The sequence below is a fragment of the Gossypium arboreum genome, chromosome 4 (assembly GCF_025698485.1).
Source record: "Gossypium arboreum isolate Shixiya-1 chromosome 4, ASM2569848v2, whole genome shotgun sequence".
In the NCBI taxonomy this organism is placed as follows: Eukaryota; Viridiplantae; Streptophyta; class Magnoliopsida; order Malvales; family Malvaceae; genus Gossypium; species Gossypium arboreum.
In genome coordinates, this window is record NC_069073.1 from 94,737,050 (window position 1) to 94,761,433 (window position 24,384).

A 24,384-nucleotide genomic window follows, 5' to 3' on the forward strand; every position below is an offset into this window, starting at 1 on the left:
TCGGACCCTAGCATGTATCACATGTCAATTAAGCTCATAAGACATATGACTATCCTAGTGACATGTCACTCGTATCCTCAACTATTCCTAAGGTTCGAACGGGATTTTAGACTTCCAGACCTTTACCGAACGTACTCGCATAATTGGTTTCTTTCGCATGGCCAACGTCTCATATTCATATAGCAATGCATCAAAACATGTTATATTATCAACATAGCCAAATAAGCATATTAAGCATACAAATATCAATAAATAATTTAATAATAATTAATGTATTTATTTGCATATGTACTTCCCTCGGTACAAGATGTTAAAAATCGACCATAAACCTTGTAAACCTTGTAAACCTTGTTCTTTCCCCGATCAAGACCCGTATCTCGATTCTCTTGACTATAATACCAAATTTAGCTTGTTTAATACATACATTACACAAAACGATCCAAAATTCATATTTGAGTAAAATTACTATTTTACCCATATACTTTCATATATTTACAATTTAGTCCCTAGGCTCAAATAATGCAATGTATGGGATTTCTTAGTTACCCAAGCCTAGCTGAACATTTTTCATGTCCATAACAGCCCACATTTTCCTTCATTTCATATTTTTCTACCCTGTTTCTACAATTGTTACAAAATAGTCCTTAAAGCCCTTTTCATGAAAATCTACTTAGTAAAAGTTGTTTAACATCATTTAAACTCTCCTATCCTTCCATAAATCATCAAAACATAAGCTTATCATGCATGGTAAATTTCTAAACATGAACCCTAGCATGAAATATGGGTAGAAATAGAGAGAGCAAGTTATCGGGATTTCAAAAATATGAAGAACATTAAAAACAGGGCTTAGGAGCACTTACTATTGAGCTTGGAAAGCTTGAAAACCCTAGCTATGGAGAACCCTAATTTTCGGCAGCAACATGGAGAGAATGAGCTGATTTTTGGCTTATTTTCCCTTTTTATTTCATTAATATACCAAATGACCAAAATGCCCCTAATGCCTTTCCTTCAATTTTTTCATACAAGCCTATTTTTATCCAAAAACTTAGAATTTGGGAAAATTGCTCTTTAAGACCTCCTAATTAATAATCCAAAGCAATTTCATACAAATTAGTTCTAGAACACAAATTTTTGCAACTTATTCAATTTGGTCCCTAATTTCCAGTTGGACATATTATACTTAGAATTTCTTCATGAAACTTTAACACATGCATATATTCATATTCTAAACCTCATAAAAATCATAAAATCAATTTTTTAACGTCAGATTCGTGGTCTCAAAACCACTATTTCGACTAGGCCCTATTTTAGGATGTTACAATCATCTTCGATACATCAGTTACATTCTTCAATATGATCTTCCATGGACTTTTCTTTTCATATTTCATGTTTAAAGTCTCAACGGATCCCTATAACAGCCCAATTTTGGTGAAATTAGAACAATGGTCTCGGGACTACAAATTCGAGTCAAAAAATAAATTTTATTTTATTTTATTTTAAGGTCCATATTATTATAAACATGTCATGTGAAAATTATGATAAGAAAATTTTATCGATTAAGTGCTTAATTCCGAGAAGGACTAAATCTCATAAAATGAAAAAGTTGGATTCTAGTAGTTAGAAGGATCAAATAACTATGAAATTCAAAACTTAAGGTTCTTATATGGTAATTATACCATTAATAAAAAGTATGCAGATATTTTTGGATGATTCATCCATGTAAATTTAGAAAAAGGCTAGGGACTAAATTGGAAAGTGAAAATATTAATTAATTAAAAATATGAAAAGAAAATAAGAATCATATTTTCTCATCTTCTTCCCCAAAATAAACATGGAAACCCTAGGATAGAGAGAGGAGACTTTCATGGCCAAACTGGGTAAGTTTCCTTGTCCCATTTTTAGTAATTTTGAAATTTTTAGAATCGGGATTGCTTAATCTATCTATTTGGGGGATTAATTTGAAAAGTTATCATGGCATAAAAATTGGCTCAAGGATGTATATGTTGGAACTTTGAAATTTATGGTAGAAAATGAAAGATTGATGAAAGATAAATAACTTTTACAAAATGATTTTTCATGAAAACTTGATTTAGGGACTAAAACGAAAAATGGTGAAAATCCATAGAAAATGCTAAAATTTGTGAAACGTATGTGCTGTAAAAGTTGTATGTATAATTCGGCTAGGCTTGGGTAGAGGGTCGGATTTCATGAATTTCGTTTTCCAAGCCTAGGGATGAAAATAGAATTTATGGAAAAGTTAGAGGCAAAATAGTAATTTTGCCTAGGATGAACATTTAGTCCATATGAATGTAAAATATGATAAACTGATGTTAAATTTACTTGTATAGATCCAGATAGACCAAATTCGGAGTTAGAATAAGGAATAGGGGAAAATGTCAGATTAGTAGATTTTTCGTACACAAACAATTATCGAGGTAATAACTAAATTGTATATGTTTTTATGCTTGAATTAAATGGTGTGTTGTGAATTGTATAAATGCCATAAAAATGTGAAATAACCATATACTCTTTAAAAGACCAATAAATGAAAGTGCTTGATTAATTATAGTGCCCGACAAACGATAAACGATAAAAATGTTATATTTTATGCTTGAGTTGAATGTGAACATTTGAGTTGCATAAATGCATGAATATATGAGATTAATCACTTGCTTGATAATGTTTGAAAGATTTTAAATCCTGATTGAATAAATGGAAAATCGATGGATATGTGATTTCCCGAAAATGAATAAGGTCCTATATTTATTGTTGACGAGATTTAGCTCAGATGAGTAATCCTATTGACCTCATTACAGTATGGATTTAGCCCGAACGGGAAAACCTGATATAATTCCTCTCGACTATATGTTATGGATTGGATTTACCCTGAACGGGTAATCCAGATTAAGCTCCTTAGAGCATATTTCATAAAAAGGATTTAGCCTGGGCTGGTAATCCTATTGTATACATGTGTGGCTTGAGAGTGTACTATTTGAAATAGTACCTTATGGGTACCATTGGACATGATTTGACGGATACCGATTCGTACACCTCGAGTGTATTACCTGCATATCCATTAATATTCTGAATAAATTCAATGGGTGACAATTACAAACATGAGAAGATATGAATGATAAAATGAGTTATTACATGTACCCATTTGAAATACAAGAAAATGATGATACATGACAAATGATATATGAAAACTTGAGATGATGATATTTGTACATAGGCTTTATTTGATGAATACATGTTCATTCTTGATTGTGGACTTGTACACCTTGAGTGTACTAATCGTGTCCTTGATATTTCAAATAATATGAGTAAAGTTCTGATATGAAATGATCTGAACTCGAAATGAAAATACTTGTAATAATGAGATGAATTTTGCATGTTGCATGAATACATGTTGTGGAAAGCGTATGTGCTTGGAATCTTGACTATTGTTGAGCCCATATATGTTTTGATGTTATTATGGATTATATGACTAATAAGGGAAATGAGTATGTGTGTAGGGCTTGAGGTCAAATTGGTTGAATATGCCTTACATAGTTACATCATAATAGAATGAATGATAAGTTAAGTACCAAGTTATGCGAACTTACTAAGCATTTTATGCGTACTTAGTTTTATTTTCCTGTTTTAGAGTAAACCAAAAGTTCGTTGGATTGGAAGCTCGGCGGTGATCACTCACACTATCCATTGGCCCATGTCAGTACAATATGGTAAACTAATTAGGGTTGTAATGGCATGTATGTGATATACTGACCATATTGGCATGTAACGTAAATGATGCTTGTAATCTAGCTATTGGAATGTCTAGCAATGGTTTGTTTAAATATACTTGTAATGTCAAATTATGATAGCTACATATATGTTAAGTAGTTGATCAAAATATGTCTAACATATAGACTAAACTAAGGCAAGATTATGAACATGTATGCATAAAATGACATGCCATGATGAATGGTGGATTTTGCTTGATTTGAATGCTTAAAATGGTTGGAAAGTGGTTGGTATTTGGATGTGTGATTCAAGTGTAGGTCATGGGTGTGATTTTGGGTGAGAAATGAAGCTAGGAATAGCTTTATTTTGACCACACGGGCAGACACATAGGTGTGTGTATAGACCATGTGTGACACACGGCCTGGTAACATGGGCATGTAGTTAGGCCGTGTGTCCCTTGCACCTTAATTTTGAGAATCAGAATGCTCAAAATTGAGCACATGGGTGGAGACACGGGCATGTGTCTCAGCCATGTATGCTACACGGCCTAGAACATGGGCGTGTTTTTTGGCCGTGTGAAACCTGTACATATTTCGAATTAAATTAATTAACTACACGGCATAGCACACGGGCGTGTGGCATGGCTGTGTGTGCAAGTCAAAGAGTTGCACGGGGTCGAACACAGCCTCTAACACGGGCGTGTCCTAAGGTTACACGGGTATGTCCCTTAGACCACACTAGCGTGGGAGCCCTGCACCTTAAAATTTTTTTTGAAAAGTCGTGAAAAATTCTTAAAGTTCCTGATTAAGTCTCGAATCTAATATGTATTGGACCTCGAGGGTCCAATTAAGGGACGTTATGAATATTCTCGGTTAAGGAATAGTGACTTGCATGAATTAATTTTAAAATGTTTTGAGTATTTTGGTAACGCTTTGAAACCCTTTTCTGGCAACGAATACGGGTTAAGAATGTTACATTTAGTGGTATTAGAGCTACTATTTAGTCGGTTCTTGGACTGAATGTAGCATATGTGGAGTCTAGAAATACTTGCCATTATGTAACCTGTGATAGTGTGATATCTCTTGACTTTGATTAAAATTGTCTTACAAATAGACAGAGATGTTTTCCACCCCAGCTAATTCTGATATTGTTGAAAGCGACACTCAGGTGCTTGTGTAAAAATGTTAATTATGATGAAACAAGATTCATAAAGGTATGAAATAAATGTTTAATAATGAACATGTTAATGATACTTGATAAGTGTATATTTATGAAAGTTAAATTTGGAGGCTTACAGTCTCCATCCCCCTTACCAGTATAGTGTTATACAATGAAATTCACAAGATTTATATGGATTAAGCTCATGAATGTGGAACTAAAGAGTTCAAAGGCTGAATGATTAATAATGTAGTCAGAAATGAGAATGGATTAGTAAGTAAAGATGGTATTAAAAGAGATATCAAATTTTTTTGAAGATTATTTTGAATATGTGTTGTCATTGTTAAGGAAGAAGATTATTCATGAGTAATCGACTTATCTAGATATGATAATTACAGAATGGATTAGTCAAATATTTCTTCCGAATTGACTCTTTAGTGTACTGAATAAAGTAATATTGTTGATGACTTCATTAGTCAGTGGAATAGTAATGAAATTGCAAAAATATGTGAATACAAGTGTTATAATTGAGTATATTACAGCAATCTCTTCTAGGTATTCTATATGTTCTGTAACACCCCAAACCCGACCTAGATGCTACAGCTGAAATCTAGCGTGTCACATTGAAGTGTTTTTTGAAAACCATGTTCTCATTGAAAACCTTTCTTGCTATTTAGAACCTCTGGCCATTTTAAAACTTTATGAAAACCTCAGTTTCCGTTGGTTTATTAAAAGTCATTCTCTTGTAAAACATTATTACCTTTAAAACTTTATTTGCTGCGGAAGCTTAGTTTAAAGTTTTGCAGAAACGTGATATTTTGAAAAACAGTTATTGTTTTGGAAAAGAAAACCGTGTTCTACTCCAGTAGTTATAAAACAGTATATAAAATTCCAAATTTAGAACCAGAAATTAAAAGAGGCCTTGTTACAACCCAGATCAAATATAAGTACTTGTAAATAGATAACTTAAAAAAAAATTGGAAACAATAGCAATTGTGTTGACACCTCCGAGTCCCTCGCAGCACTGATCCTCCTAATGCTGGGGATTTCCTGCACAGTTAATAAACGGGGTGAGTTTATGAAAACTCAGTGTGTAATCCCCTCCTAAACTAAAACAGTTAGTAAACAGACAGAATTCAATATCGGTCTAGGCTGGAGCCCATTACGAATGAGAACAATGTGTGGGCCAAAGCCCAAGACAATTTCACTTGGGTCTCAACCCTCATCAGAATCAATTGGGCCTAGCCCATTCTCAAAATCAGTAACAGTTGGGCCTAGCCCATTAATAGAATCAAGTGGGCCTAAGCCCAGTATAGAATCAGTATCATATGCAGATATGTAGACAGATTACCAGCCCAGCCCAGTCCAACCAACACACCACTCGTACCAACTAGCACACCATGTGGGGATAAAATCGACCCACCCAGCCAATACACCAAGCTTAGCACCAGTTGTGGCACTAAGTCAACAGGATAGCTCAACGTAGTAGGCAGGACAACTTAACGCCGTAGATAGGATGACTAAAGACCGTAAATATCGCAGCAATGCTGCCAGTTAATAGAACAACTATAAGCCATAAGTATCGCAGAAAGGATAAAGCCTTATATAGGACGACTACAGGCCGTACACTTCCTCCGTCCATAATAACCCAACCCCATGCAATATGTCATGTCATAAATATTACGTGCATGCAAAGTCATACTCAGCACAATCATATATGTAAATCATAGGCACATCAATTATTCGAAACATAAGGGCATAATCATTATTCTACCATACAGCGGTATTATGGTCATTTTACACTACTAGGGTATTTCGGTAATTTTAAAAACTGAGGTCTTAACGACCCAACAGAAGGTCTACCGTTACCTCGAGTGACTTAAGTAACCTAAATAGACATAACAGTGCAAATGGGCCTAAGGCCCATTACTCGGCCAAAGTGGGCCCATACCCTCGTGTGTCCCATTTAGCCCAAATTTAGATACGACTATGTGACCTACATAGCCTAGTCCAATAATTATCATAAATTGAAAATTTAATCCGTATGGGGCCCACAAGTCGATTGGGCCTACACGGCCCATCTAGGCCCAAAACTACCCAAGTCGTGTACGCGACATGACAAGTATATTTAAGCAGGTATGAATTAATCCCTCCTAAAACCAGTGATCACCAACTCATCTTATTCGCTCTATTTAAAGCCAGCTTCTCGCCAATTCTCATGTTAGCTTCCCGATGTGGGATTACTTTCAACCATTAGGAAAATTCCTTATTTTTATATTACCACTTCAACCACAGAGTTCCAGTCCAACTCCACCTCCTACACAGCTCAAACAGCAAAATAAATACCCCATTACGAATCCCAAGACTTGAACCTTAGACCTCACAGTTACACAACACGCCACCTTGCCACTACACTACAAGGCTCTTTGTGTCACTATTTAAGCCTCAATTAATTATAAGGTCTATAGGCCAAAATCCAGGTTCATTTAAAAGAATAACCAAAATAAATTGTAAGAGCCAAGACTTGAACCCAGGCTCCCTCGCAACCTTAATGATGCCATAACCACTAGACCACATGCTTCCTTGTGTCATTTATTTACCACAATAATTTAAAAGGCCTTCATCCAAGCACCCAGGGTTTTATTCACTTAAAACCAAAATTTTTGCTAAAGCCTAGGTTTGAACCCAAGATTTCTCCAAAACTTCTCAGAGCCATTAACCACCAAAGTAGACATTTAATTGTGTCATTTCCTTGCATATTTAAATGCTTATATACAACCTCCTTACGGACCCATACTCAAGGCCCAATACTTCTAGGCCCAAATTTAAGGCGTTACATATTCTACTATTCTCAGAGGCATATGAAATTGTGCATGCACAGATGCAATATTTATCATATTGAAAGGCTAGTAAATTATGACAGATGAATTACTGAAAGTCTAGTTGATTTATGAGTGGTATTGCTCTACCTTACTTGGGTTTTCTAATTCATCATTATTGATATAGGATATGAGGATAAGATTCATATGATGATATTTTCTACTTCTACTAATTGAAGCCTTGAATTACGAATGTCCAAGTTATATTGTCTTTATAACAGTCGTTTCTACTGAGTATGCGTGATATTACTCTACTGAATTTTCTCTGAGATATTATCAATCTTTTTATTATGTAAACATTGGTTACTTGTGAAAGATATTCTGTGATCGGAGGTAATTACATTTATTACCGTAATAAACATTGACTCCATCATGAGGTATGGTGATAGAGATCACAGATTATAGAAACTATATTGCTGCATTGGTTATTGCTAGGGCCACTTTTGGTTCTTCTTTCTAAATTGAGATGAATTATAGATGGTGAAGTGTTGCTTTACTTATACAGCTGAAATGTTAGTCATATTATTGAATAATGGTTTTAAATCTATCTGATGGTTGTGGCTTTGGAAAAACTCAAAACTTCAATGTTAATAACTGAAATAGCTACATTGATGACATAGTTATTACAAAAAAGATGTAAGATTTGAATGAACTTGTGACAGCCTTAAAACGACCCTAGTCGGAATGTGGTTTCGGGACCACAAAACCGAGGCATAAAAATAATTTAATATTTATTTTATTGCCTATAATATGTGTTAACTCATGTGTGACATTTTTGATGTTTTGATTTAGAGCTATAAATGTGAATTTCACTAGAAAGGACCTAGTAGAAAACTTTGGAAGTATGATGGGGAATGTGTAATGACTAATTAAAGCATGCATGCAAAACAATGGCCTTGCATGTCAAATATCCCTCTTTTATAAGAGGTGGCGGCCATGACAATGAGGATGGGTAAAACATGTCATAGACATGTTTTGTTGGTGCATTAGGGAGAAAAGAAATAAACAAATATGCATGGGTAATAAAGAATGAAAAAAAAATGTGTGTGAGTGAACCCCCCCTATTGCCGTGTATTGAAGAAAAGAAGAGAAAAAAAAAATTGATCATCCTTTCATTCTCTCTTGACTGAAAATCCTAAGGAAGAAGAGGGAATTTTTGCTTCATGTTTGGTTTGGAAGAGGATTAGGAAGGGGTTTGGCTATACTTGCATCAAGATTAAGGTATGTTTGAGGTTGTGCCATGAGATTCATACATGTTTTTAGTTACTAGCTTGATGTTCTTATTAGCCCATGGTTCAAATCTTTGTTATATCATGGGGATGGTATTTGGCCAAGGTGGATTTTGTGTTAATGCCATTGCATGTTAAATATGAAGCTTGTTAACGGTATATGTGATGGTGGATTGATGGCTCTTGGACTTTCTTTTTAGTATTTTGAGTAAGACATTAAGTTCTTTGCTTAATCATGACCAAAATTATGGTGTTGTGATGTATTCATCATGGTATATCCATAAGTATGATTCATGCATGTTGCATGGTAGGTAAGATTTGAGCTTTGGACATGTGTTTATATTTGGATATAAACAACTTGAGATTCGCCCTTGCACCTACATGAATATGTGTTTGCACATGATGAATTGGTATGACATATATACTATTTCAAGGTGTATATTTGCTTGTGATGATGTTTCGGTTATGTAGTAAATGAGAGATGTGTATTGAGCTACAATATGTAATCGTTAGTTAGTAAAATGTATGATGTTTTTTGTGTGGTATTAAGTGTAAAATTGGCCTCAACATAGACATGCATATTCGGCCAAATGAAGTAGATTGGTGTGCATGTATTCGGTTAGAGGCAACCGTATTGAAGTCTTATCTTGGCTTAGATAATTGACTAAATGGGTAATAAGTGAGGATGGTTGCCGAATATACAAACATACATATGCATGTGTAATTGAATTATGAATGTTTAGCAAGATGGTTAAACTAGTTGATTTATTGATTAAGCTCAAGGAGTTAAAGAAGGAGAATCAAGCAAGGGAAAGACGAAGGTCATCGAGTAGCCGACTTGGACTGTTTTACCCAACATAAGGTAAGTCACTAAGCATATATTTTGTATTGATTTGAATAGACATAATGTCTACGTAATTATGCCGAAAGGAATGATGAATTTATATACATGTGTGTATGTGGTGATGGAAGTATTGAATGGAAGGAAAAGAGGTGAGATGTATTGAGTTGTTGATTTCGGCACTAAGTGTGCGGGGATAAACATTTGTGATCATGAGAATGGCACTAAGTGTGCGGGTTTAAAACTTGTACAGCACTAAGTGTGCGAGTTTGATCATGTAGCACTAAGTGTGCGAGTTGATTATATAGCACTAAGTGTGCGGACTCACTATATGCTTTTGAATCACTATTGACACTGAGTGTGCGACACTATTGAGTTGATCACGGACAGCGGATCGGGTAAGTACCTTGAGTTCATGGCAAATAGGCGCTAAGTTTATATTTGGGGTCGAGCTTGGTAAGTTTGAACCTATGTGACAATGTAAATTGAAGTCACGTACATAAGAATTATCGCGGAATGAGTGAAAGGTCATGTAGATGTATGATTGAATCGAAAGGTCTAAGGAACTATGGTATAGTTCGGTTTGAATGGAGTAATTAGCCTCGTTCCATTTTGTTTCCTCTTGCGATAATGTTATTAATGGTTGTTAGTGCATTGCTTATGACTTACTAGTTATATACTCATTCGGTGTTTGCTTGTCACCTATTTTAGGTTTCTTGGACTCGACTTTTTGCGTATTCGGGACCGTCATCAAGTCATCACACCGCTAACAACTTTTGGTATTTTCTTCGTAGTTGGTCTTGGAGTACATTTCGCATGTATAGGCTATTATGTTTTGTTTGAACTTGGTATGTAAAATTTTGAATAGCCATGCGAAAATGGCTTATAAATGTTTTGAGCATAATGTTATAATCATTTGGTATGTATATGCTCATTAAGAAGTACAGAAATGTTTGGCAACGACCGGCCATTAGAATGGGTCATCATGATTATATTTTGGACTATATTTGTAAAAGGGGTGGTTGAATCATAGAAACTATGTGTTAGAGAAAGTCTACCCTAGAAATAGATGCTGACAGCAACAGTGACGTGGATGTGAAAAATCACTAAAAATATTAGGAATGGAATTAAATAGTGTATAAATTATGTAAATGAACCTTGATGAATCCATTTTCATATGGAAGAAACGAAACGGTCATATGAGTTGTATGTTAAAAGATATTTGGGTTTTCGTGAAACAGGGCCAGAACAGTTTCTGGATTCCCTGTTCCGACTTTGAAAATTCATTATAAATTAACCAGAGATAATTAGGAGTCATACCATATATGTATAAATTCCTCTTTGAGTCTAGCTTCTATAGAAACAAACGGCATCAGTATTTAAGCCCTGCACAGGGAGTTATTCGAGTTGTAACGCACGAAGGTCAGTGTAGTCGACCCCTGTAACATAGGAGAATTTAACTAATAAACTGTACTAATTGGCTTGACCAAAAATTCTAGAAAAAAATCTGTAGATGGACATATGAGTCTAGTTTCGGGGAAAAATTAAGAAACTGATTTTCGAGTTGTAAAACTCAAGTTATGATTTTTGAAGCGACTAGTACACAGATTGGCAGCTTGTCTGGGAAATTCTCAATAAGTGGTTTGAAGTCTGTTAACACCTCGTGTTCGACTCCGGCGACGGTCTCGGGTTTAGGGTGTTACAATTTTATTGGTATCAGAGCTATGGTTTAGTCGGTTCTAGGACTACCATAGCACGTATGAGTCTAGCTATACATGCCTTAATGTTAATGTTTAAATGTGTGATGACTTCTGACGGTTAAAATTATTGTTTTGATTAGTAAATGGATCCGGTGTAGAGAGAACCTTGGCGGATGACGTTGAAAGTGTAGCGGCTGCTCTGTACAAGGGACGCCTGTTGAACCTCAGTCATCTGCGAATAATCAGGGTGAGGGGCTAGACAAGCCTTCTTTACCATGATGAATGAGTGGGTCGCGCAATATGCCCGAACCAATCCAATTGTCCAACAATTCCGAATTTGAATAATCCACCCCAAGAGCACAGTAATGCCATCGATTCATCGACCTGTGAAATTTGAGTAAGCCACCAGAGACTTGATTAGGAAGCGCGGGCTGAAGAGTTCAGGCCATATTCTTGATGATGCCGAAAGGGCCGAGTTCGCTTGATAACACCATTCGGTGTTTGATGAACTATCATGCACACCGATGAATGTCTAAAGTGTGCTATATCCTTGTTGCGAGACTCAGCCTACTATTGGTGGAGGACCTTGATTTCCATAGTTCCAAACGAACGAGTTACTTGGGATTTCTTTCAAACGGAGTTTCGAAAGAAATATATTAGTCAATGGTTCATCGATCAAAAGCGTAAGGAATTCTTGGAACTCAAGCAAGGCCGTATGATAGTATCTGAATACGAACATGAGTTCGTAAGACTCAGTCGGTATGCCCGGGAGTGTGTGGCTGATGAGGTTGCTATGTGCAAGAGGTTTGAAGAAGGATTGAATGAAGATCTAAAGCTACTAGTAGGTATTTTGGAGATAAAAGAATTCGTAACACTAGTTGAACGAGCTGCAAGGCGGAGGAACTTGGAAAGGAGAAGAAGAAGGTGAATTTGAAGCTAGAGACTATCGCAAAAGATCGACGGGTAAAGCTCCGTTCTCGGTGTAAAGAAGTTCGGGAGGACACCAATAAATCGAGGACGACTGCGGGAATTTCCATTAGAGCACGACCATTGACGGACTCCAGAGCTACTTGGTAGCTAGTGTGGGCAATAACCGTCAAGAGAAACTGAATGCCCCCAATGTGGGAGAAGACACATAGGTGAATGTTGGGGTAAGTCTACCAATAGGGCTTATTACGGATGCGGTTTGAAGGACCACTTCATTAGAGATTGCACGGAGCTTGATGAGAAGAATAGGATGCAAGGTGCAAGACCTAGTGGAATGATGACTAGAGGTAGACCACCAAGAATTTCAGGAGGTAGGGGTGGTAGTCGAGAGGGGCCACCGATACTACTGTTCGATCTGAGACCAGTACTCTGCTAGGGCATATGCCATCCGTGCACGAGAGGAAGCATCCTCCCCGATGTTATCACGGTACTTTCACTCTCTTTGATACTAATGTGATTGCTTTGATTGACCCTGGTTCTACTCATTCTTATATATGCGAAACCTTAGCATCCAGTAAGACTTTACCTATTGAGTCTACTGAGTTCGTAATTCGGGTGTCAAATCCCTTGGGTCGTTACGTGCTTGTCGACAAAGTGTGCAAGAAATGTCCCCTAGTAATCCGAGGGTCCCGCTTCCGTGAGACTGATGCTTTTGCCGCTTGATGAATTTGATGTTATTCTTGGTGTGGATTGGTTGACCGTGCATGATGCGGTTGTGAATTGCAAAAGCAAGACTATTGATTTGAGGTGCGCGAATAACGAGATAATCCGAGTTGAGTCTACGGACTTAAAGGGGTTGCCAGCTGTAATATCAACAATGTTGGCCCAGAAACATGTAAGAAAGGGGTGCGAAGCATACCTTGCGTATGTACTTGATGATAAAGAATTGGAAAAGAAACCCGAATCGGTGCCGGTGGTTTGTGAATACCTGGATGTTTTTCCTGAAGAATTATCGGGTTTACCACCTGTTCGGGAAGTAGAGTTTGGTATTGAGCTTGTACCTGGGACTACGCCAATTTCGATAGCTCCGTATCATATGGCACCAACCGAGTTGAAGGAGTTGAAAGCTCAGTTGCAAGAGTTGACGGATAGAGGTTTCGCTCGACCAAGTTTTTCACCTTGGGATGCACCAGTGTTGTTTGTGAAAAAGAAGGACGGAACCATGAGGTTGTGCATCGACTATCGTCAGCTTAATAAAGTGACAATAAAGAACAAATATCCATTACCGCGTATCGATGATTTGTTCAATCAACTGAAGGGAGCCTCAGTGTTCTCAAAAATAGATTTGAGATCGGGCTATTATCAGTTGCGAATTCGGGATTCGGACATACCCAAAACTGCCTTCAGAACGAGATATGGTCACTACAAGTTTATAGTGATGCCGTTTGGGCTCACTAACGCCACTGCGGTATTTATGGATTTGATGAATCGGATCTTCAGACCGTATTTGGATCGGTTCGTAGTTGTGTTCATTGACGACATCTTGGTCTATTCAAGAGATGAGACCGAACATGTGGAGCACCTGAGATTAGTGTTGCAAATTTTACAGGATAAGCAGTTATATGCTAAGTTCAGCAAGTGTGAGTTCGTTAAGAGAGGTTAGCTTCTTGGGTCATGTGGTATCTCAGATCGGTATTCGAGTCGACCGAGCAAAATTTCAGCCATACTTAACGGAAGCCTCGAGAAATATTCTTGAGGTTCGAGCTTTTTGGGACTTGCTTACATTACCGACGGTTTGTAAAAGGATTCTCGATGATAGCCACACCCATGACGAAGCTACTTCAAAAAGATGTTAAGTTCGAATGGACGGAAAAATGTCGAAAAGTTTTGATCAACGAAAACTTATTTGACTGAAGCTCAATTTTAGTACAGACCGAATCGGGCAAAGAGTTTGTCATCTATAGTGACGCCTCCCTACTTGGGTTAGGTTGCGTATTGATGCAAGAAGGTCGAGTTGTGGCCTATGCGTCGAGACAATTAAAGCCACATGAGAAAAATTATCCGACCCATGATCTCGAATTAGCTGCCATCGTATTCGCCTTGAAAATATGGCGACATTACTTATTTGGTGAGAAGTGCCATGTATTTTCGGATCACAAAAGTCTCAAATATTTGATGACTCAAAGAGACTTAAATCTGAGACAAAGACGTTGGCTTGAGTTGTTGAAAGATTATGAGCTGGTCATTGATTATCACCCGGGAAAGGCTAATGTGGTTGCGAACGCCTTAAGCCGGAAATCACTGTTTGCTTTACGAGCAATGAATGTACACTTGTCTATCCTACCCGACAATGTGTTAATAGCCGAATTAAAGGCCAAACCATTATTGACTCATCAAATTCGCGAAGCTCGTAAAGTTGACGATGAGTTGGTTGCAAAACGGAAATTTGAGTGTGTTCGAACAAGGAATCGGAGTTTCAAATTGATGATGACGATTGTTTGAGGTTCGAAATCGTTTGTGTGTTCCAAGAAATTCGAACTCATTTCGATGATTACGAACGAAGCTCATTGTAGCCGAATGTCAATTCACCCGGGGAGTATGAAGATGTACAACGATTTGAAATGTCGGTTTTGGTGGCATGGTATGAAACGAGACATCTCCGACTTTGTTTCAAGATGTTTAATATGTCAACAAGTGAAAGCGGAACATCAAGTGCCTTCAGGGTTACTTCAACCGATCATGATACCCGAGTGGAAATGGGATCGAGTTACAATGGACTTTGTGTCTGGGCTGCCATTGTCAGCTAGTAAGAAGGATGCGATTTGGGTTGTTGTTGATAGACTGACTAAGTCGGCTCACTTTATCCCTGTGCGTACGTATTTTTCATTGGATAAACTAGCTAAATTGTACGTTTCTCGATTGTGAGATTACACGGGTATTGATTTTGTTGTGTCGGATAGAGATCCGAGGTTCACCTCGCGATTTTGGAAGAAATTGCAAGAAGCTTTGGGTACCAAGTTGCATTTCAAGACCGCTTTCACCCCCAAACCGATGGTCAATCCGAGCGAATAATTCGAGATACTTGAGGATATGTTGAGATGTTGCATCCTCGAGTTCGATGGTTCATGGAACGACATTTACCTTTGATTGAATTCGCACAACAATAATTTTCAATCAAGTATTAAGATGGCGCTTACGAGGCCTTGTACGGGCGTAAATGCCGTACACCATTGTTTTGGACCGAGCTCGGTGAGAGCAAAATTTTCGAGTGGATTTGATTAAAGATGCTGAATGAAAGTAAGAGTAATCCGTGAAAATCAAGATAGCCTCCGATCGTCGTAAGTCGACGCGGATCTGAAACGAAAAGACATTGAATATCAGGTGGGAGATAAAGTGTTTCTTAAAGTTTCGCCTTGGAAAAAGATACTCAGATTTGGGCGCAAGGGCAAATTGAGTCCGAGGTTCATCGGGCCATATGAGATATCCGAACGAGTCATCCAGATTCAGATCGTCGATTTTGCCTCGAACTTGAAAAGATTCACGACGTCTTTCATGTTTCGATGCTTCGACGCTATAGATCTGATCCGTCACACGTAATTAGTCCGTCAGAGGTTGAAATTCAAGCCGATATGAGTTATGAAGAAGAACCGATTCGTATCCTAGCTCGTGAAGTGAAGGAGTTGCGAAACAAAAGGGTCCGCTGGTGAAGGTGTTATGGCTCAAACACGGGATAGAAGAAGCTACTTGGGAACCCGAGAACTCTATGAAAGAGCGATACCCAAATCTATTTACCGGTAAGATTTTCGGGGACGAAAATTTCTTAAGTGGGGGAGAGTTATGACAGCCTTAAAACGACCCTAGTCGGAATGTGGTTTCGGGACCACAAAACCGAGGCATAAAAATAATTTAATATTTATTTTATTGCCTATAATATGTGTTAACTCATGTGTGACATTTTTGATGTTTTGATTTAGAGCTATAAATGTGAATTTCACTAGAAAGGACCTAGTAGAAAACTTTGGAAGTATGATGGGGGAATGTGTAATGACTAATTAAAGCATGCATGCAAAACAATAGCCTTGCATGTCAAATATCCCTCTTTTTATAAGAGGTGGCCGGCCATGACAATGAAGGATGGGCAAAACATGTCATAGACATGTTTTGTTGGTGCATTAGGGAGAAAAGAAATAAACAAATATGCATGGGTAATAAAGAATGAAAAAAAAATGTGTGTGAGTGAACCCCCCTATTGCCGTGTATTGAAGAAAAGAAGAGAAAAAAAAAATTGATCATCCTTTCATTCTCTCTTGACCGAAAATCCTAAGGAAGAAGAGGGAATTTTTGCTTCATGTTTGGTTTGGAAGAGGATTAGGAAGGGGTTTGGCAATACTTGCATCAAGATTAAGGTATGTTTGAGGTTGTGCCATGAGATTCATGCATGTTTTTAGTTACTAGCTTGATGTTCTTATTAGCCCATGGTTCAAATCTTTGTTATATCATGGGGATGGTATTTGGCCAAGGTGGATTTTGTGTTAATGCCATTGCATGTTAAATATGAAGCTTGTTAACGGTATATGTGATGGTGGATTGATGGCTCTTGGACTTTCTTTTTAGTATTTTTGAGTAAGACATTAAGTTCTTTGCTTAATCATGACCAAAATTATGGTGTTGTGATGTATTCGGTCATGGTATATCCATAAGTATGATTCATGCATGTTGCATGGTAGGTAAGATTTGAGCTTTGGACATGTGTTTATATTTGGATATAAACAACTTGAGATCCGGCCATTGCACCTACATGAATATGGGTTTGCACATGATGAATTGGTATGACATATATACTATTTCAAGGTGTATATTTGCTTGTGATGATGTTTCGGTTATGTAGTAAATGAGAGATGTGTATTGAGCTACAATATGTAATCGTTAGTTAGTAAAATGTATGCTATTTTTTTGTGTGGTATTAAGTGTAAATTGGCCTCAACATAGACATGCATATTCGCCAAATGAAGTAGATTGGTGTGCATGTATTAGGTTAGAGGCAACCGTATTGAAGTCTTATCTTGGCTTAGATAATTGACTAAATGGGTAATAAGTGAGGATGGTTGCCGAATATACAAACATACATATGCATGTGTAATTGAATTATGAATGTTTAGCAAGATGGTTAAACTAGTTGATTAATTGATTAAGCTCAAGGAGTTAAAGAAGGAGAATCAAGCAAGGGAAAGATGAAGGTCATCGAGTAGCCAACTTGGATTGTTTTACCCAACACAAGGTAAGTCACTAAGCATATATTTTGTATTGATTTGAATAGACATAATGTCTATGTAATTATGCCGAAAGGAATGATGAATTTATATACATGTGTGTATGTGGTGATGGAAGTATTGAATGGAAGGAAAAGAGGTGAGATGTATTGAGTTGTTGATTTCGGCACTAAGTGTGTGGGTATAAACATTTGTGATCATGAGAATGGCACTAAGTGTGCGGGTTTAAAACTTGTACAGCACTAAGTGTGCGAGTTTGATCATGTAGCACTAAGTGTGCGAGTTGATTATATAGCACTAAGTGTGCGGACTCACTATATGCTTTTGAATCACTATTGACACCGAGTGTGCGACACTATTGAGTTGATCACGGACAGCGGATCGGGTAAGTACCTTGAGTTCATGGCTAATAGGCGCTAAGTTTATATTTGGGGTCGAGCTTGGTAAGTTTGAACCTATGTGACAATGTAAATTGAAGTCACGTACATAAGAATTATCGCGAATGAGTGAAAGGTCATGTAGATGTATGATTGAATCGAAGGTCTAAGGAACTATGGTATAGTTCGGTTTGAATGGAGTAATTAGCCTCGCTCCATTTTGTTTCCTCTTGCGATAATGTTATTAATGGTTGTTAGTGCATTGCTTATGACTTCATCGAGTTATATACTCATTCGGTGTTTGCTTGTCACCTATTTTAGGTTTCTTGGACTCGACTTTTTTGCGTATTCGGGACCGCCATCAAGTCATCACACCGCTAACAACTTTTGGTATTTTCTTCGTAGTTGGTCTTGGAGTACATTTCGGCATGTATAGGCTATTATGTTTTGTTTGAACTTGGTATGTAAAATTTTGAATAGCCATGCGAAAATGGCTTATAAATGTTTTGAGCATAATCTTATAATCATTTGGTATGTATATGCTCATTAAGAAGTACGGAAATGTTTGGCAACGACCGGCCATTAGAATGGGTCATCATGATTATATTTTGGACTATATTTGTAAAAGGGGTGGTTGAATCATAGAACCTATGTGTTAGAGAAAGTCTACCCTAGAAATAGATGTCAAAAGAATAAATGACGTGGATGTGAAAAATCACTAAAAATAGTAGGAATGGAATTAAATAGTGAATAAATTATGTAAATGAACCTTGATGAATCCATTTTCATATGGAAGAAACGAAACGGTCATATGAGTTGTATGTTAAAAGATATTTGGGTTTTCGTGAAACAGGGCCAGAACGGTTTCTTGATTCCCTATTCCAACTTTGAAAATTCATTATAAATTAACCAGAGATAATTAGGAGTCATACCATATATGTATAAATTCCTCTTTGAGTCTAGTTTCTATAGAAACAAACGGCATCATATTTAAGCCCTGCACAGGAGTTATTCGAGTTGTAACGCACGAAGGTCATGTAGTCGACCCTCGTAACATAGGAGACTTTAACTAATAAACTGTACTAATTTGCTCGACCAAAATTCTAGAAAAACTGTAGATGGACATATGAGTCTAGTTTCAGGAAAAATTACGAAACTGATTTTTGAGTTGTAAAACTCAAGTTAGGATTTTTGAAGCGACTAGTACACAGATTGGCAGCTTGTCTGGGAAATTCTCAAAAAGTGGTTTGAAGTCTGTTAACACCTCGTGTTCGACTCCGGCGACGGTCTCGGGTTCGGGGTGTTACAGAACTGAAAAATGTTAGTAAAGTTTTGACAAGTTGGAAGCTCCGTTGATCAACGTATTAATCTTGGTTCAACCTGAATCGGGTAAGGAATTCGTTATTGCAGTACTGCACTATTGTAAAGGATTTGACTATGTTTTGATGCAGTAAGGCAAGGAAATAGCCTGTACTTTTGGACAGTTAAAAACCACATGAAAAGAATTACTTGATACATGATCTAGAATTGACAACTATTGTTTTTGTGTTGAAATCTGACAACATTACTTGTTTTGTGAAAAATGTCATATATTGTCCGATTATAAAAAGTTGAAGTATCTGATATTGCTAAAAGATTTGACTTTGAGATAGCGTATATAACTTGAATTGTTGAAAGATTATGGTTTGACAATTGTATATCAATTGGAAAGAATGAATGTGGTTACAGACATTTTGAGTATAAAATCTCTGTATACTTTGCAAGCCGTGGATACCGATTATGTTTTTCAAATAATAGCTTAATTTTAGCTGAGTGTAGAGTTAAAATGATGTTTCTACGATAGAACGGTGAAATTCAGAAAAGTGATAACTAGTTGTAAGTTAAATTAATACAGTGTGAAATAATTTTTGATTTAGAATTCCAGGATAGATTTGATAAATGTCTATCATTTAGAGACAGAGTTTGTGTACTGAAGAATTTGGAGTTTGTACAAAAAATTATACATGAATGATCATTGTGGTACTATGTCTGTTTATCTAGGAAATGATAAAATGCACAACGATTTGAAAAAGATGTACTGATGTTAAATTTACTTGTATAGATCCAGATAGACCAAATTCGGAGTTAGAATAAGAAATAGGGGAAAATGTCAGATTAGTAGATTTTTCGTACACAAACAATTATCGAGGTAAGTTCGTATAACTAAATTGTATATGTTTTTATGCTTGAATTAAAAGTTGTGTTGTGAATTGTATAAATGCCATAAAAATGTGAAATAACCACATACTCGTAAAAAGCCCAATAAATGAAAGTGCCCGATTAATTATAGTGCCCAACAAACGATAACCGATAAAAATGTTATATTTTATGCTTGAGTTGAATGTGAACATTTGAGTTGCATAAATGCATGAATATATGAGATTAGTCACTTGCTTGATAATGTTTGAAAGATTCTAAATCCCAGTTGAATAAATGGAAAATCAATGGATATGTGATTTCCTGAAAATGAATGAGGTCTTGCATTTGTTGTTGACGAGATTTAGCTCGGACAATTAACCTTATTGACCTCATTACCGAATGGATTTAGCCTGGACGAGTAATCCTAATGTAAGTCCACTTGAGTATATGTTATGGATTGGATTTACTCGGACGGGTAATCCAGATCAAGCTCCTTAGAGCATATTTCATAAAAAGGATTTAGCTTGGACTGGTAATCCTATTGTATACATGTGTGGCTCGAGAGTGTACTCTCTGATATAGTACCTTATGGGCACCATTGGACATGATTTGATGGATCCCGATTCGTACACCTCGAATGTATTACCTGCGTATCCATTGATATTCTAAATAAATTCAACGTGTGAAAATTCTAGACATGAGAAGATATGAATGATAAAATGAGTTATTATATGTACTCGTCTGAAATACAAGAAAATGATGATACATGACAAATGATATATGAAAACTTGAGATGATGATATTTGTACATGGACTTTATTTGATGAATATATGTTCATTCCTGATCATGGACTTGTAAACCTTGAGTGTACTAATTGTGACCTTGATATTCTGAGTAATGTGAGTAAAGTTCCAATATGAAATGATCTAAACTCGTAATGAACTGGTATGAAATTATACTTGTAATAATGAGATAAATTTTGCATGTTGAATAAATACATGTTGTGGAAATCATATGTGCCTGGAATCTTGATTATTGTTGAGCCCATATATGTTGTGATGTTATTATGGATTATATGACTAACAAGGGCAATAAGGATGTGTGTAGGGCTTGAGGTCAAATTGATTGAATATGCCGTACCTAGTTACCTCATAATAGAATGAATGGTAAGTTAAGTACCATGTTATGCAAACTTACTAAGCATTTTATGTGACAGCCTTAAAACGACCCTAGTCAGAATGTGGTTTCGGGACCACAAAATCGAGGCATAAAAATAATTTAAAATTTATTTTGATGCCTATAATGTGTGTTAACTCATGTGTGACATTTTTGATGTTTTGATTTAGAGTTATAAATGTGAATTTCACTAGAAAGGACCTAGTAGTAAACTTTGAAAGTATGATGGGGAAATGTGTGATGACTAGTTGATCATGCATGCAAAAATGAGGGGTTTGCATGTCAAATTTCCCCATTTAAGAACTAGTGGCCGGCCATGACAAAGGGGGATGGGCAAAACATGTCATAAAACATGTTTTGTAAGTGGGTTATGTTGGAATTAATAAAATAAGGAGTATGGAAAAAAAAATGTGTGTGTGATGGCTTCTCCCCCCTCCCCATTGCCGTGAAGGTAAGAAAGAAAACAAAAAAAAAAAGTGTTCATCTTTGAACATCTTTGGCTGAAAAATTGAAGGAAAAAGGGAAGAAGGGAGTGAAGCATTCGGCTATCCTAGGTCACTATTAAGGTAAGTTTGATGTTGTGCCATGAGATTCAAGCATGTTTTAGTAGTTAGCTTGAGTTCTAACTAGCCCATGGTTCAAATCTTCACTATGTCATGGAGATAATGTTCGGCTAAGGTGGATTTGTGGATGTCATTTGCATGCTAAAAGTAAAGCTTGTAATGATGCATGGGATGGTGGATTGATGACTCTTAAATCTTTTTTTTAGCATTTTTGAGTGAGGCGTTATGTTCCTTGTTCAACCATGACCAAAATTGAAATGGTATGGTGTTGTATGGCATTCGGCCATGGTAGGAAGTAAAAGAAAACTATGGTCGTTGTTCATGTTATTTGAATGAGAAATGGTAGTAAGGTGAGGTACAAATGTTAGTGTTTGATTTACTAGTGTATATGTGTGTATTAGCCTAGTTTTGAACTTGAAACAAAATGGTGTTTAGTCGATACAAGTGGCCATACTTGTAGAATGCATCAAGTGTTGCAATCGGCCTCAACATAGATGTGTATGTTCGGCCACATGAATGAGTACATATGTTGATGTGTATGTTCGGCCTTAGGTAGCCTATTGATGGCTTTAGCTTGACTTAGAAAATTCGGCTAAGGGGGAAATATTAGCTAGTATGTTGAATTCGATTCGTGATTTCGTACACATGTGACTCTAATGTTTAATGGATATATGGGCTAAGTGCCTTGAGCTTCTCTTTGATGTTTGAATGAATTGTATTGAATTGCTTGACGTAATTAAAAATGTGCATGACCATTGTGTATTCGAGCTAAAGGGTGGCCATATGACCATTTAAACTCCTTGTCATATTCGGCCATAAGCTAGCATAATGAGATTTTAATAAGTTAAATTTGTGTGAATTAGCTCAAGAGCTTAGAGGACCACAGTTGGATAAGGGGAAGGAAAAAGTGATCGAATAGCCGTCGAAATCGCTCGACCACGTCCGAGGTAAGTCTTGAGTAATGATCCTACTTGAATTATATTGAAATGATTTGTCATATTATGGCGGATAACCGAATGTGCGTAGGGACTACGTTGTAAAGTCAATTGAAATCATGCTCTTTGTGTGTGGCTATTGAGCGAAATTGGAAAGGTTTGATAAATGTTTTGTGTTTGAGCCTTAGTAACGAAAATGAAATATGGATGTGTCGTGATTATTGATATATGTGTGCGTGAGCAATTGAATGATACCGGGCTAAGCCCAAGTCATTTATGCTAGTGATTATATCCGGTTAAGACTCAAGGCATTTGTGCGAGTTTATATCCGGGTTAAGACCAAGGCATTTGTGCGAAGTTGTTATATCCGGGCTAAGACCAAGGCATTTGTGCGAAGTTGCTATACCGGGTTAAGACCAAGGCAATTGTGCTTGTGGTTATATCCGGCTAAATTCCGAAGAAACTTGGTTTGAAGGTGAGCGCTTTGTGCTGCAATAAATTCAATTAATACGCTCGAAAAACCCAAACGATAAGGTATGTTTGCATGTGCATCGGAAAAGTCGATTCGTTTGAAATAGTATTCGTTCAATCGACTAACGAACTTTCGGCTCTTAGATAGGTTGATACCTTGTGTGTGTATATGTTGATGAAGTGTGAAGTAAGTATGATTATGAAAATGTGTATTAATAAAGTGATTCATTTAGCTATGTGAATGTAATACTTTAGTCAAAGCTGATTTCATTACTTGAGACTTACTAAGCATTAAAATGCTTACCCCGTTGCTTTGGCTCTCTGTTTTATAGATTTTGCTCGTTAGCTATCGAATTCGGGATCATCGAAGTCGAAGTCATCCACACTATCAAAGCCCTTTTGGTACTCTTTTAGTTGAACTCTGGATATGGCATGTATAGGACTACCCTTTGCTGTTTTTCAAGTACGTTTTGTGATGTATGTGTGTACAGCCATGCGAAAATGGCTCGTAAAAGTGGAGTATGGCATTAGACCATTTGTGTTTATGTATATATGTATGGTTTCATGATGTGACTATGGACTGGAATGGAAGTGTTGGGCAAATAATCGGCCATTGGAATAGCTAAATATGATTATATGTGGACCTATGTATGACAAAACTCTAGTTGGTCCATGGAAACCACGAAATAGATAAAGTTCACCTTGAAAACAGATGCTGACAGCAGCAGTGGTGTAGATTTGAAAATTCACTAAAAATTGTAGGAATAGAATTAAATAGTGAATAAATTATGTAAATGAACCTTGATGAATCTAATTTCATATGGAAGAAACGAAACGGTCATATGAGTTATATGTTAAGAGATATTAAAGTTCTCGTGAAATAGGGCCAGAACGGTTTCTGGATCCCCTGTTCCGACTTTGGAAATTCATTATAAATTAACCAGAGATAATTA